This window comes from Myotis yumanensis, unplaced genomic scaffold, assembly GCF_028538775.1.
Source record: "Myotis yumanensis isolate MYYU_CA2020_CCGP unplaced genomic scaffold, mMyoYum1.0.hap1 SCAF_4, whole genome shotgun sequence".
In the NCBI taxonomy this organism is placed as follows: Eukaryota; Metazoa; Chordata; class Mammalia; order Chiroptera; family Vespertilionidae; genus Myotis; species Myotis yumanensis.
In genome coordinates this window covers 12,641,697-12,655,989 of record NW_027223755.1, presented here as the reverse complement: position 1 = coordinate 12,655,989, position 14,293 = coordinate 12,641,697, and the positions used below count along the sequence as shown (strand labels likewise).

The following is a 14,293-nucleotide window of genomic DNA, read 5'->3' as shown; positions in this document are numbered from 1 at the left end:
CTGACCCCAGAACTGGAGCTCCCTGCCACTGCGAAGTTGTGCCCCTGTGACCCAGTGTCAACAAAAGGGCTTCTCTGCTATTGGTTATGAGCAAAGGGGGAAGATTCATGTTCATGTGTACACTGTGCCATTATTGTTAAAAATGTACCTAGCCTTGGGGATGTACAAAGAAGTAGTTGTGAACTAGTGACCTTCATTTTAGTCTAAGCAGGCAACAGCCTACATGGATTTTAGGAACTTCTTTGGGGAGAAACCCTCTGCCTCCCAGAATACCTGTCTGTTTCTCACAGGTGCCCGGCATTCCTTTAAAGGGAGACTGTGGCTTCCATAAGAGAGGTTTACAACTAAAGGCTGGGGCCACTTTGTTCCCTTTTGCCCTGCACGTTCTCTGCAGGGCACAGGCAGCAGAGATTTGATTATTTTTCTGAAATATGGAAGGAGAAAAGGTGGCTTCTTTTAGTTACTTTTATTCTTCATATTTACTTGCTATTTTTGTGCAATTATTTGATAAGAAAACCAAAGTTCTAGGATTGACCATATTCATATAAAAGGGAGGCGGCTCAGTCTCTAGACCAGCAGTTCTCAACCTGTGGGTCGAGACCCCTTTGGCGGTCGAATGACCCTTTTACAGGGGTCGCCTAAGACCATCCTGCATATCAGATATTTACATTACGATTCATAACAGTAGCAACATTACAGTTATGAAGTAGCAATGAAAATAATTTTATGGTTGAGTCACAACATGAGGAACTGTATTTAAAGGGCCAGAAGGTTGAAAACCACTGCTCTAGGCACTCTCCTAGCAGACTATCACTCTCCCCTTCACTAGTAGGGTCTCCCTCTGGCCTGGTATGAGGACTGGCTGCAGGGCCACGCCCCCTGGACCTCAGTACAGGGTCCCTGGATTCGAAGGGCTCTGTGCTTGGTTAATGCTCTGCTCTTGCTGTCGTCAAATTCTTACTAGTTTTCGAATAAGGAAACTTGCATTTTCATTTTGCACTGGTCCTGCAAGTTAAGTAGTTGTTCCTGCCTGGAATACCGTGGAGAGGGATAGCTGTGGAGACTGGGATAGAATACTTCATTGGCCTCCAGTTCCATGCTTGCATCTTAAGGGTCCGTGATGAAATATTGGAAGCCCAGGTGCAAGGAGCACATTTGGATAAAGTTTTGTACAGGTTGCCACCCTCCATCTCTCTACAGGCACCTTTCTAACCTTTCTGCTCTCTTCCTTGCTATAACCATCCACAACCTGTAATTAAAGCGGCAGAGTTTTATTGAGAGAAATGAAAGAGCCAAGCTTGCAACTGGGACCTTTGCTCCAAATTTGCATTTGCTTATCCTCTGAGAATCTGTGAATTCGTGAGCCTGTCTCCTTGAGGCTCTTGGTATCTTGTATTGCACCTGCCCATGAACTTAGGAGGTGTCCCAAAGTGGCTCCTGTTTCTCCTGACAGCCTGGCACCAACATAGCACTTGGGTGTGTGGCTTTTGGACTTGGTTCATATTAAATCATTTGCAGAATTCCAGGAGGTAAAATATAAAATAAACCCACACTGTGGAAGCAGAGATGCCTCAACTGCTGCACCCCTCTTCTTCCTACACCCCCACCCTCCTTCCTCTAGGGTCCCATAGAGCAAAGTTTAAAGACTCCTGGCTGAGATCCATGTATGGTCCACTCCATGTTTGTCAAAACCGAAGCTTACTTAAATCCGAAGCATTCCAGCTCAGAGCAGTTATGAAAATCACAAGAGTGTGAAAAATTCTCTATGATAAAATGTATTGCAGAATATTACAGTAGTTCAGAGGCACTGTTCAGTGCATTTTTTTTGGTTCCTTCTATTAGAAATTATTTTTTCTTCTCTCATTTCGGTCTTTCTTTACCTCTCTGACATTATCTTTCCACACTCCCAACCAACTCTTTTCCTCCCAACTTTTATTCCAACTCTCCACAAGGTTAAACCTCTCAGATAACCGCTTAGATGTTTGTTTTGGTAAACTACTGAGATTTTGTAGGTTTTCCACAGCTTTATTGAGGTATAATTGACATGAAACATTGCATAAGTTTAACGTGTACAGTGTGATAATTTGATACACTTTCATGTTGCAAAATGATTACCACCATAGCGTTAATTAGCACTCTATCACCTCACATAATTACCTGGTGAGAAAATTTAAGATTTATTCTTTTATCAATGATATAATATCAACGATAGTTGATTATATTAAATCCCCAGAACCGATTCACCTTATAAATGGAAATTTGTGTCCTTCGGTCAACATCTCCCCATTTCTCCTACCCTCAGCTGACAGCCATCATTGTACTTCTGTTTCTATGAGCTTGCCTTTATTAGATTCCATATATAAGTGAAATCAAATGGCATTTGTCTCTCTGTCTGACTTACTTCACTTAATGTATTGCCTCCAAGGTCTGACCATCCTTCCATCCACCATATACCATATTGTTGGAAATGGCAGGATTTCTTTCTTTTTTTACGGCTGAATAACATTCCATTATATTAATAAACTTTAAAGCCTCTATTAACCGTGTGTGTGTGTGTGTGTGTGTGTGTGTGTGTGTGTGTTGTGTGTTAGGTTGTTTTTATATTATTGGCGGTTGTAAATAATGCTGCAATAAACATGGGGGTGCAGCTATCTCCTCCTTTCTGACTTGGGTGCCTTTTATTTCTTTTTCTTGCCTAATTTTCACTCTTTAGATTTTGTGGCTATTGGTTATGGACAGATGAGGGGCTTTTCTCATATGTCTAGAGATCCTTGGCTGTGGTTCATTTTTAAAGGCGGAGCACTAAAAAAGTGATCAGGACTCGGTGCATTAATGGGGCTGGTTGAGCGTTTGGTGAATGTGCAGGAATGTGGCCATCTCACTGGGAGCCTTCACGGTCACTGTCTGCAGATATTGCTATTGTGCCGGCACTTTTCCTGGGATGTCCCTGTCTTTTTACTGGAGTTTATGAACTTTTCTTCCAGCAATCTGATGCACATCTTATCTTACTCTCCCATGGCACTCATCCCTCATGACCAAGTCACTTCCCCAAAGCCCCATCTCATTGGGGGTTAGGATTTCAACATATGATTTTTTTTTTTCGATGTGTGTGGGGGGAAACAAACATTCAGTTCACAATACACCATGAGATAAAGAGTCAGGTATAAATTGCCCTGGCTGGTGTGGCTCTGTTGGTTGAGCATCATCCCATGCACCAAGAGGTCACCGGTTGATTCTGGTCAGGGTACATGCCCAGGTTACGAGCTCACTATCCCTACCCAGTAGGGGATATGTAGGAGCAGCCAATCTATGTTTCTCTCTCTCTCTCCCCCTCTCCCTTCCTTTCTCTCTAAAATCAATAGAAACATTTTAAAAAGTCAGACATAAACACTTTTGAATCCCTAGAGCACTGATGCTAGCTCACGTCCCATACTAGTCAGTAAGAGCTTTCCTGCTCTCCTTGCCTCTCTTCCCTCCTGCTTGACCCGGAGGGGTCGGAAGCTGGCTTTCACAAGCAGGAGTAGAAGCACAAGCGGGGGAAGAGAGGAGAGGCTATGGCAGCTCCTCTCCTGACTGCAGATACTTTCCTGAAACAGCCTGACTGGGGGAAGTAGAGAAACCTCAGCTTGGAATCAAGGTTTGAATTTTGATGCTTCTTTGGCATGGATATTTAAAATGCAGACTTGGCCCTAACTGATTTGGCTCAGTGGATAGGGCATCAGCCCACGGACTGAAGGGCCCCAGGTTCAATTCCGGGTTCAATTCCATGTACCTTGGTTTCGGACTCGATCCCCAGTTGGGGGCGTGCAGGAAGCAGCTGATCGGTGTTTCTCTCTTATCGATGTTTCTATCTCTCTATCCCTCTCTCTTCCTCTCTGCAAAAAAAATCAATAAAAATATATTTTTAAAAACAAATAAAATGCAGAATTGATCTTTTGTGATTTAGGGTTCTAACAGTATATTTAATCTAACAGTGACCAGTACATTTATGGCACTGAGCTTTATCCAGCCGTAGAGGAGTAACTTGTCCACTAGCAGTTTTAAAGCAAAAATGAGATGAAAGTGGATGTTCATAAATTTCATTTCCTTTATGATTATATCCCAGAATTTGCATAGTCCATCATGGAGGTCACATTTATTTGAGAATATTTTTATTTTGCCCTTGCTCTTGAGGTGACACAATTCTAGGCTATTGTTATTTTTTTAATCACTTCAATGCTATTACCCCACTGCCTTCTGAAATCTGATGCTCTTGGAGAGAAGTCTGTCACTGGAATGACCATTTGTATTTCTGAATGTCTTGCAAAGGAGGCACTGATGGCCACAGTTCTGGGCCATCTTTTTAAGGGTGATTGTAGACCAAAGGGCCTTGGTAGATAGAGGAGGTATTTCCTTCTGGAGCAAGTGGTAGGTTTGTTTAGCACCTTGGAAGTTAGGATTGCAGCTCCATCAGGATCTTCAGCTGTCCTCAATGCATTGAGGTCCAACACCTCTTCCCTCACCCCACCTCCCTGTTTGTGTTGGGAGATGTGTTGAGCTCAGCTTTGTGATTTTTGGTTTGGAACATAGGGATTACCATTTAGACACGATGTTTATCAAATTTAAGTAAATAATCACTCTATGAACTTTTCTTGAGTATTTAATCACTTTAAAAATGTCTTCTTGCCCTGACCGGTTTGGCTCAGTGGATAGAGTGTCGGCCTGCGGACCAAAGGGTCCCGGTTTCGATTCCAGTCAAGGGCATGTACCTTGGTTGTGGGCATATCCCCAGTGGGGGGTATGCAGGAGGCAGCTGATCGATGTTCCTCTCTCATCAATGTTTCTAACTCTCTATCCCTCTCCCTTCATCGCTGTAAGAAATCAATAAAATATATTTAAAAAAATGTATTCTTATTGATTTCAGAGAGGAAGGGAGAGGGAGAGAGAGAGAGAGAGAGAGAGAGAAACATCAATGATGAGAGAGAATCATTGATCTGCTGCCTCCTGCACGCCCCACACTGGGGATCAAGCCCACAACCCGGGCATGTGCCCTGACCAGGAATCGAACCGTGACCTCCTGGTTCATAGGTCAACGCTCAACCACTGAGCCATGCCAGCTATGCTTCAATCACTTTTTCTGTGGTAGTGTGAATAGTCCTGAAGTTGCAGTTGTTGTCATAGCAACGGGCTATTGATAATTCCCATTTAGCAACCCTGATTTTAATTTTAGCAGACATCATCTATAATGTTCTTCTCAGATTTATTTCAGAGTACTTACTCTATTTATTTTTAAAGTCAACTTATCTAACCTCCCCTTATGGTTCACTTTCAGATCAGAGACACTGCTGTTCCTAATGTTGTAGGAACAGCCTCCCCATTTAATGCTCCCCACTCCTCCTCCCCTCTACTCCCTGTGTTCATGCTAGATGTCTTACATTCTCCATTTTATGACTTTCACTTCTACAAACTGCCCTTTATTGCCGAAAGTTCCACATTGTAATTTGAAAAGCAGAACACTAAAAATATCCATTTCTGAGTGATCTGCTAACTACTGGGCTGTGATTATATTCAGAATTGATAGTTCAACTAAAACTTTAACTATTTTATTCAACGTGGGAGGTATTTTTGTAGCTGATTATTCCCTCTTATTTCTTTACCTAGAGCTTTTATTTCAGTTATATTTTGTACCACATTAGCTGTTTTTCCATCTATTTGCACAAAGATAAAAATGTTAAAGACATAAAAGTCATACGTTAAACCAGGAATAGTATGGAATGAGAAACAATATACTGCATCACTTTACTTTTATTTATTTATTTACAAGAGGCCTGGTGCACGAATTTGTGCACCAGTGGGGTCCCTTGGCCTGGCCTGCGGGATCGGGCCAAAACTGGCTCTCTGACATCCCCTGAGGGGTCCCGGATTGTGAGAGGGCACAGGCCAGGCCAAGGGACCCCACTGGTGCACGATCAAGGCCCGGAAGGGATGCGGGAGGTTGGCCAGCCAGGAAAGGACTGTGGGAATGCTCCAGGGCGTGTCCAGCTTGTCTCGCTCAGTCCCAATTGGCCAGACCTCAGCAGCAAGCTAACCTATCAGTTGGAGCGTCTGCCCCCTGGTGGTCAGTGCACATCATAGCGAGCAGTTGAGTGGTCTTAGCATGTCATTAGCATATTACGCTTTGATTGGTTGAATGGCTGACCGGTTGACCAGACACTTAGCATATTAGGCTTATATTATATAGGATTTTAAAAAATATGTTTTTATTGATTTCTAGAGAGAGGGGATGGGAGAGGGAGAGAGAGATAGAAACATCTATGAGAGAAACATTGATCGGCTACCTCCTGCACGCCCCTCACTGGGGATCGAGCCGCAACCCGGGCATGTGCCCTAACAGGAAATCAAACCTGTGACGTCTTGCTGCATGGATCGACACTCAACCACTGAGCCTCACTGGCTGGGCTACTTTTATTCCTCTTCCTCCCCCCACCCCATATTTATTGCTATGGGAAAGATTTTGCTCCAGGTGGAGGTAGGTAGAAAAGAAAAAAAATACACACACCAAGAAACAGGAAATTTCAGAAGTCAGAACATTTTTATTATAAAAAAAAATCAACCCACCCTTAAGTGTATTCTAATAATTAATTTGCATTTTCAATGGATTATAAGCCCATATAACTGCTAGAAGATTAAGGCACAATGATAGTGTGGCTAAGTGGTTGATTAGAAAAGTCACATATTTTATAGATAAAGAAAGCTCTATAAGATATACATTTATCTATTACTTGTTTTTTTGTTTGTTTTTGGTATGGGCAGATTTTGGAGGTTTTTCACTTTCTACTTCACTGACTTTTTACGTAATTTTAAAAATTCATAATGAACAGGCATTATTTCCTATTATCAGAAAAAAACAAAAAGATAAAACACAGAATTAGGGAGGTAACATTTTGCTTTTTATCCCTGGAGCTCACCTAGGGTGGGTTGTTGTCAGAATCCCCTGTGGGCATTTCTGTCTCCCTGCTCCCCCTTCCCCAGTTCTACTGATTGAGTAGCTCAGGTCACACCTAGAGTTAAACCGGTTATGACAGCACATGGTAAGAGGCACACGGAGAAGACCTCACCTGCTCTGGACCCCAGTGCATCATTTCAATTATGCACTCATTGGAGAAGTCGGACAGCTTGCTGGCCCTTGTAGCCATCTCCTTCCCATCTCTGATGGGTGGGCTCAGTGGAGACCTCATCAGGGAGGAAACTAGAAGGACCAAATTGTCCTCCACTTTGACATCCCTCTAGGATGGGACATCAGGAATGCACAGGGTGTCTTGTTCTCATGCATGCAACCAAAAACTCAGGAATATCTTTGGCACTGTTTGCTGTCCCAGTAGTATACTGAAGTGGACTGGATGAATGCTTTCAATTCTAGTCAGTTTTGATACCCTGGCTAGACTTTGTGGTCTGGCCTAGCTCTCAAAACCATCCAAAAATCAATCCCCATGGCTAGGGATGTGGAATAATCTATTTGACTTTGGCCAGTCAGGCACAAACCTTGAATGGGGATGAGTTAGAACTGAGTGGTGGAGGGGAGATTTGTAAAAATTTCTGGAATTCTGTACCTTGATTAAAGGGAAATAATGCTGAGGGGAGAAATTGCGGTGGTCTACTTTGTATGAGGATATTTTCTAGATTGCATGTACTCTACAGTTGGTTGGACTTCAGTGTTTTCATTTCTTTATGATGTTTTTTCTTAATAATAAAGAGTATATATTTTATTTTGTTTTTCCTAAACTGGTAGCAAGTCTGGGCAGCTCTGCTTCACAGGTGTAGATGTTGCACTTGATTTATTCAATTAATAACACAGCCACACTCTGTTGTAGGACCTGGGAATACAAAGATGGGTAAGTCTGTGTATGATATGGTAACACTAGCTGCTGTAACGAAGAGACCTCACACTAGAGAAGCTGCACATGTCAGAGTTTTGTTTCATTTCTCAGGGGAGCCCTTCAGTTTGGTTAGTGGCTCTGCTCCATGTGGTCATTCAGGGATTTCGGCAGACAGTGACTCTGCACTTCCCAACATATGGCTTTCAAGGCCACCGTGATCTTGGCAGGAAGAGGACAAAGAATGTTGGGGGGATACATGCAATGTTTCAAGGGCCAGTCCTGGAAATGGCACTCATTGCTTCCGCTCAAGTTCCTTCCACAAAGTTCCTGCCTGCACTCTCAGGATGTGCTCAGATTGATGGGATAAGATCAGCATGTGAACCAAAGGCTGAGGAGGAATAGGGCTCAAGAATAGTTTTTCTACCTCACATCCTGCACTGTACAGTTCCAAATTGCCCCAACACTGAGAACAGTTCAAAGCAAAAGAGCTCTAAGCTGGAAAACAACGCCTCCTGTTACATGCGACAGAACCATACTTTTTTTTTTTTTTTTTTTTTTTAATTTTGTGATCTAAAAATCATAGTTCTATTTGCATTTTTTTTTTTTTTATTTTCCTCTTAAAGTATTACAAAGGGTATTACATAAGTATCCTTTTTCCCCCCCCCCGCCCTTGACAAACCACTACCCTCCCTTACCCCCCAGTGTCTTATGTCCATTAGTTATGCTTATATGCATGCATACAAGTCCTTCGGTTGATCTCTTACTCCCCTCCCTCCTGCCCCCCAACTCTCTCTGGCCTTCCCACTGCAGTTTGACAATCAGTTTGAGGCAGCTCTGCCTCTGTATCTATTATTGTTCAAAAGTTTGTAATGGTCTTTATTATCCATGAATGAGTGAGATCATGTGGTATTTTTCCTTCATTGACTGGCTTGTTTCACTTAGCATAATGCTCTCCAGTTCCATCCATGATGTTGCAAATGGTAGGAGTTCCTTCTTTTTAACAGCAGCATAGTATTCCATCGTGTAGATGTACCACAGTTTTCTAATCCATTCATCTACTGATGGGCACTTAGGCTGTTTCCAGATCTTAGCTATGGTGAATTGTGCTGCTATGAACATCTGGGTGCATATATCCTTTCTGATAGGTGTTTCTGGTTTCTTGGGATATATTCCTAGTAGTGGGATCACAGGGTCAAATGGGAGTTCCATTTCCAATTTTTTGAGGAACCTCCATACTGCCTTCCATAGTGGCTGCACCAGTCTGCATTCCCACCAGCAGTGCACAAGTGTTCCTTTTTCTCCACATCCTCTCCAGCACTTGTCGTTTGTTGATTTGTTGATGATGGCCATTCTGACAGGTGTGAGATGGTACCTCATTGTTGTTTTGATTTGCATCTCTCGGATGATTAGTGACTTTGAGCATGTTTTCATATGTCTCTTGGCTTTCTGAATGTCCTCTTTTGAAAGGTGTCTATTTAGATCCTTTGCCCATTTTTTGATTGGATTGTTTATCTTCTTTTTGTTAAGTTGTATGAGTTCCCTATAAATTTTGGAGATTAAGCCCTTATCCGATATGACGTTGGCAAATATGTTTTCCCACGAGGTGGGTTTTCTTGTTGTTTTGTTGATGGTTTCTTTTGCTGTGCAGAAGCTTTTTATTTTGATGTAGTCCCATTTGTTCAGTTTCTCTTTAGTTTCAACTGCCCTAGGAGCTGTATCAGTGAAGAAATTGTTTTGGCATATGTCTGAGATTTTGTTGCCTTTGTATTCTTCTAGAATTTTTATGGTTTCCTGTCGTACATTTAAGTCCTTTATCCATTTTGAGTTTATTCTTGTGTATGGTGTAAGTTGGTGGTCTAGTTTCATTTTCTTGCATATGTCTGTCCAATTTTCCCAACACCATTTATTGAAGAGACTATCTTGGCTCCATTGTATGTTCATGCCTCCTTTGTCAAAAATTAATTGAGCATATTGGTTCGGGCTAATTTCTGGACTCTCTATTCTATTCCACTGATCTATATGTCTGTTCTTGTGCCAGTACCAGGCAGTTTTGAGAACAGTGGCTTTGTAATACAGCTTGATATCTGGCATTGAGATCCCACCTACTTTGTTCTTTCTCAGGATCGTTGCAGCTATTCGGGGTCTTTTTTTATTCCAGATGAATTTTTGGAGAGTTCGTTCTAGATCTTTGAAGAAGGCCATTGGTATTTTAATGGGAAGTGCGTTGAATGTATAGATTGCTTTGGGTAGTATGGACATTTTAATGATGTTGATTCTACCAATCCAAGAACATGGTATGTTCTTCCATCTGTTTATGTCTTCCTCTATCTCTTTTTTCAACGTCCTGTAGTTTTCTGAGTAGAGGTCTTTAACCTCTTTAGTTAAGTTTATTCCTAGGTATCTTAATTTTTTTGGTGCGATGGTAAATGGGATTGTTTTTCTGATCTCCCTTTCTGAAAGTTCACTGTTGGTGTATAGAAATGCCTCAGATTTCTTGGGGTTAATTTTGTATCCTGCTACATTGCCAAATTCATGTATTAAGTCTAGTAGCTTTTTGATGGAGTCTCTAGGGTTTTGTATGTATAATATCATGTCATCTGCAAATAAGGACAGTTTTACTTCCTCTTTTCCAATTTGGATGCCTTTTATTCCTTCTTCTTGCCTAATTGCAATGGCTAATACTTCCAGTACTATGTTGAACAGGAGTGGTGAGAGTGGGCATCCCTGTCTTGTTCCTGTTCTTAGGGGAAATGGTGTTAGTTTTTGTCCATTGAGTATGATGTTGGCAGTGGGCCTGTCATATATGGCTTTTATTATGTTGAGGTATGATCCTTCTATTCCCACCTTTCTGAGAGTTTTTATCAAAAATGGGTGTTGGATTTTGTCGAATGCTTTTTCTGCATCAATTGATATGACCATGTGGTTTTTTTCTTTCAATTTGTTTATGTGATGTATCACATTTATTGATTTACGGATGTTGTACCATCCTTGCATCTCTGGGATGAATCCTACTTGGTCATGGTGTATGATCCTTCTGATGTACTGCTGGATCCGATTTGCTAAGATTTTGTTGAGGATTTTGGCATCTATGTTCATGAGGGATATTGGCCTGTAATTCTCTTTCATTGTGATGTCTTTACCTGGTTTTGGTATTAGGGTGATGCTGGCTTCATAGAATGAGCTTGGAAGCGTTCCTTCCTCTTGAATTTTTTGTAGTAGTCTGAGGAGGGTAGGTTTTAGTTCTTCCTTGAATGTTTGGTAGAACTCCCCTGTGAAGCCGTCTGGCCCTGGGCTTTTGTTTGCTGGAAGCTTTCTGATGACTGCTTCAATTTCTTCCATAGTTATTGGCCTATTGAGGTTTTTAGATTCTTCCTGATTGAGTTTTGGAATGTTGTATTTTTCTAGGAATTTGTCCATTTCCTCCAGGTTGTCCAGTTTGTTGGAGTAGAGTTGCTCGTAGTATTGTTTAACAATCATTTGTATTTCTGTGGGGTCTGTTGTTATTTCGCCTCTATCATTTCTGATTTGGTTTATTTGGGACCTCTCTCTTTGCTTCTTGGTGAGCCTGGCTAGGGGTTTGTCAATCTTGTTTATCCTTTCAAAGAACCAGCTCTTGGTTTCATTGATTTTCTGTATTGTTTTTTTGGTGACAGAACCATACTTAAACCCTTTTATTTCCCCCTTGTATCTGTTTCTAGTTATTAGTGATGCTGTTAAATTTTATTGACCTCATTGCAGTTCCTGGTTATTAATCTCTATTCCTTGGAGAAAAGCAAATAAACACAACCCTTTATTGAAGACTTAAAATGGGTCAGGTCTATATTTCCATCCCCTTGCCAATGTAATTACAACACACCTGTAAAGAAGGATTATTAGTTTCATTTTACAGATCAGATGTGGACACTGAGGCTCAGAGGACTTAGGACATGTCATTAAGATTGTGTATTAATAGAGACAGAGCTGTGTGTTTGCTGGGTCACACTAGTGGCTGAATAAGGACACTTGTAAGTATGGGGGCTGAACACAGGCTTCTGTTTCTCACTCACGGGACAGCTCAACTGGGGTTGCTCGTTGGTGGCTTACCTTCGTCCCCAGGATCCTTCCATCTTGTGGAGCTCCTATTCTCTAGGACAGCCGTGGGCAAACTACGGCCCGTTTGAAATGAATAAAACTAAAAAAAAAAAAAAGACCATACCCTTTTATGTAATGATGTTTACTTTGAATTTATATTAGTTCACACAAACACTCCATCCATGTTTTTGTTCCGGCCCTCCGGTCCAGTTTAAGAACCCATTGTGGCCCTCGAGTCAAAAAGTTTGCCCACCCCTGCTCTAGGACCTTGGAGCATCTACCTAAGCTCCTGCCTTTTCATTATTCTGGAACCCTACCTCTTCCTATGAATATGCACAGGTGTGCTCACATGTGGTGATTTTTATATTTTCATATTGCCATGGTACGCTAACTTTGTAAAACTTAATGTCGAGAATTTTTGTCTCCCAAATTTTTACTTCCCAAAACAACAGAGAACCAATGCATTTTTTTCAGACTCTCACGTTAGCCTTCTGTTTTCCTTCAGCTTTGTGTGTGTGTGTGTGTGTGTGTTTTCAGTGAAACTGCATTTCCCAAGAGTGTCTGTGTTTTGCTCGCCTTCTCATTTCCCACCTGGGGAGTTCACTCCTGTAGGTGTGTAGACAGATGCCTGCCCAAACAAGCTCCCGCGGAGACTGGATGCTTCTGGGTTCTCCCGTGTCACTGCTCTGGCTACTGACGTTCCTTAAATGGATTCACCCAGACTCTGCTCTCAAGTCTCCACTGGCCAATCATTTCAGGATTTCAGGCATTTTGTTTTGGGGGAGTTTTCACTGCCTATGTCTGTCGCTAGTGATAATGTTTGCAGCACTTCCTAAAGCTCTCTGAACCTTGTTCCAGGTAAGTCTGCTTATCATGGAAATCCTAGATGGGTTAGGAAAAAAAAATCTGTCTAGTTCTTGGATGAGGACTTTAAAAATAAGTGTCTATAGTTCATTGCTATCAATTCTTTCTTAGTGAGCCACTTTGGGGCCCAAGAGACTAAATAGCATGAAGGATGAGTGAACATGAGGTTGAAAGGTTCAAGGTGATCCCACCACGTCCTGACCGATTCTCCACCAATGAGCTCTATCCCAGGACCAGGTCACCATCACACTTGTTCTCTGGGTTCTTGCTCTTTTTTTTTTTTTTTTTTTCTTGTTTGCAGTATCATACATGATCATCAAACTGCTTCTAGAATGTTCACACCTGTTACTGCAAATTCAAAACCCAGGAATTTGCTTTAGGTGAGGGTAGGGTTCCTGCTCTTTAAGCAGCATTGTCAGTCACTGATTTCAAGAAACATGCCATTTTCCCTGGATGTCCATGAAGCTTGGCTGCCCAGCTTTCTGCAGCACCGGAGGGATGCTGGGGCAAACACGAGCCTTCACCGACCTAATTCACGACCCCTCCTGGCCCCTTCAGAAGCCAGGGCCACACCATTCTTGGACACTGACTGAGCTCAGGGGTTTGACTCCACCCCTGTGTCTCAGCTTGATCTCTGAGTTGTTCCCTAAGACTGATGACAGGCTGGCTCATCCTGCCTGAGGAGAGCTTGTCCAGAGGACTTACCTGGCAGGGGCTTGGTGTGAAGTAGGTCTTACCAGAAGGCTGTCTCCCCGAGGATTCCAAAAGGTGAACCGCTGGGTTGCTCAGATTCGAGCAAAATATATTTGATGACATAGTTGTGTGTGTGAAGCAACGCTTAACCTCTCAGCTTTATGTTTCTAGTTGTCTCATAGACATATGTTTTAAATCATGGATCCTAAGATATCACTAATTGTAAAACACATTTTCAAGTTAATAACAGGATTTTTGTGTATGAGTCGGAAAACAAAATCCTACCATTTAAAATGTGCAATTTAACTGCAAAGCACATTCCAAATTTTAGAAACGATAGAATGCGATGAAATAGTAAAAAGCTTTTGCTGAAGGAAATATGTTAGAGAAGATTTCTGCTGTAGATTAGAGCAAGACCAGCTCCATGGGTAGCTGGAGAAGCATGTTTTTTTCAGGCTAGTTATTCCTTCCCAGGCATTGGTTTTGGGTCTGCAATTACAGGAGCAGGCAGAAGCCAGTGGCTCCTGCAGGGTGATTGTGCCTGTAATTTCTTGCTGTTGTCTGTTCTGCCACCACCTCCCTAGCACTGAGACCCGCTGAGAGCCAGCGGACCCCTAGGGAGTGAATTTGCAGGAAGATAAATTCCCCTGTCCCTGCCTGCATTTGAATGCTATTGTGGAAACTGAAGAGAATACAGATCACCCCCAAATTGAATTCTGGGTACCTGCCTGCTAAGTAGAAAATTGCATATCAGCTAACAGTTCCTAGGCTCAGCTCTGTCTAGACACAAAACTTGCCCACAGTATTTA

At 42.1% G+C, this 14,293-nt stretch overlaps 1 non-coding gene across 1 annotated transcript; it reads right to left on the bottom strand.

Moving 5' to 3' along the window:
* Positions 1 to 13,080: 13,080 nt before the first annotated feature.
* On the bottom strand, positions 13,081 to 13,242 carry LOC139009660 (small Cajal body-specific RNA 16). Its single transcript, XR_011471380.1, has one exon. It is a non-coding gene; the product is annotated as a small Cajal body-specific RNA 16 (non-coding RNA).
* Between the last annotated feature and the right edge of the window lie 1,051 nt (positions 13,243 to 14,293).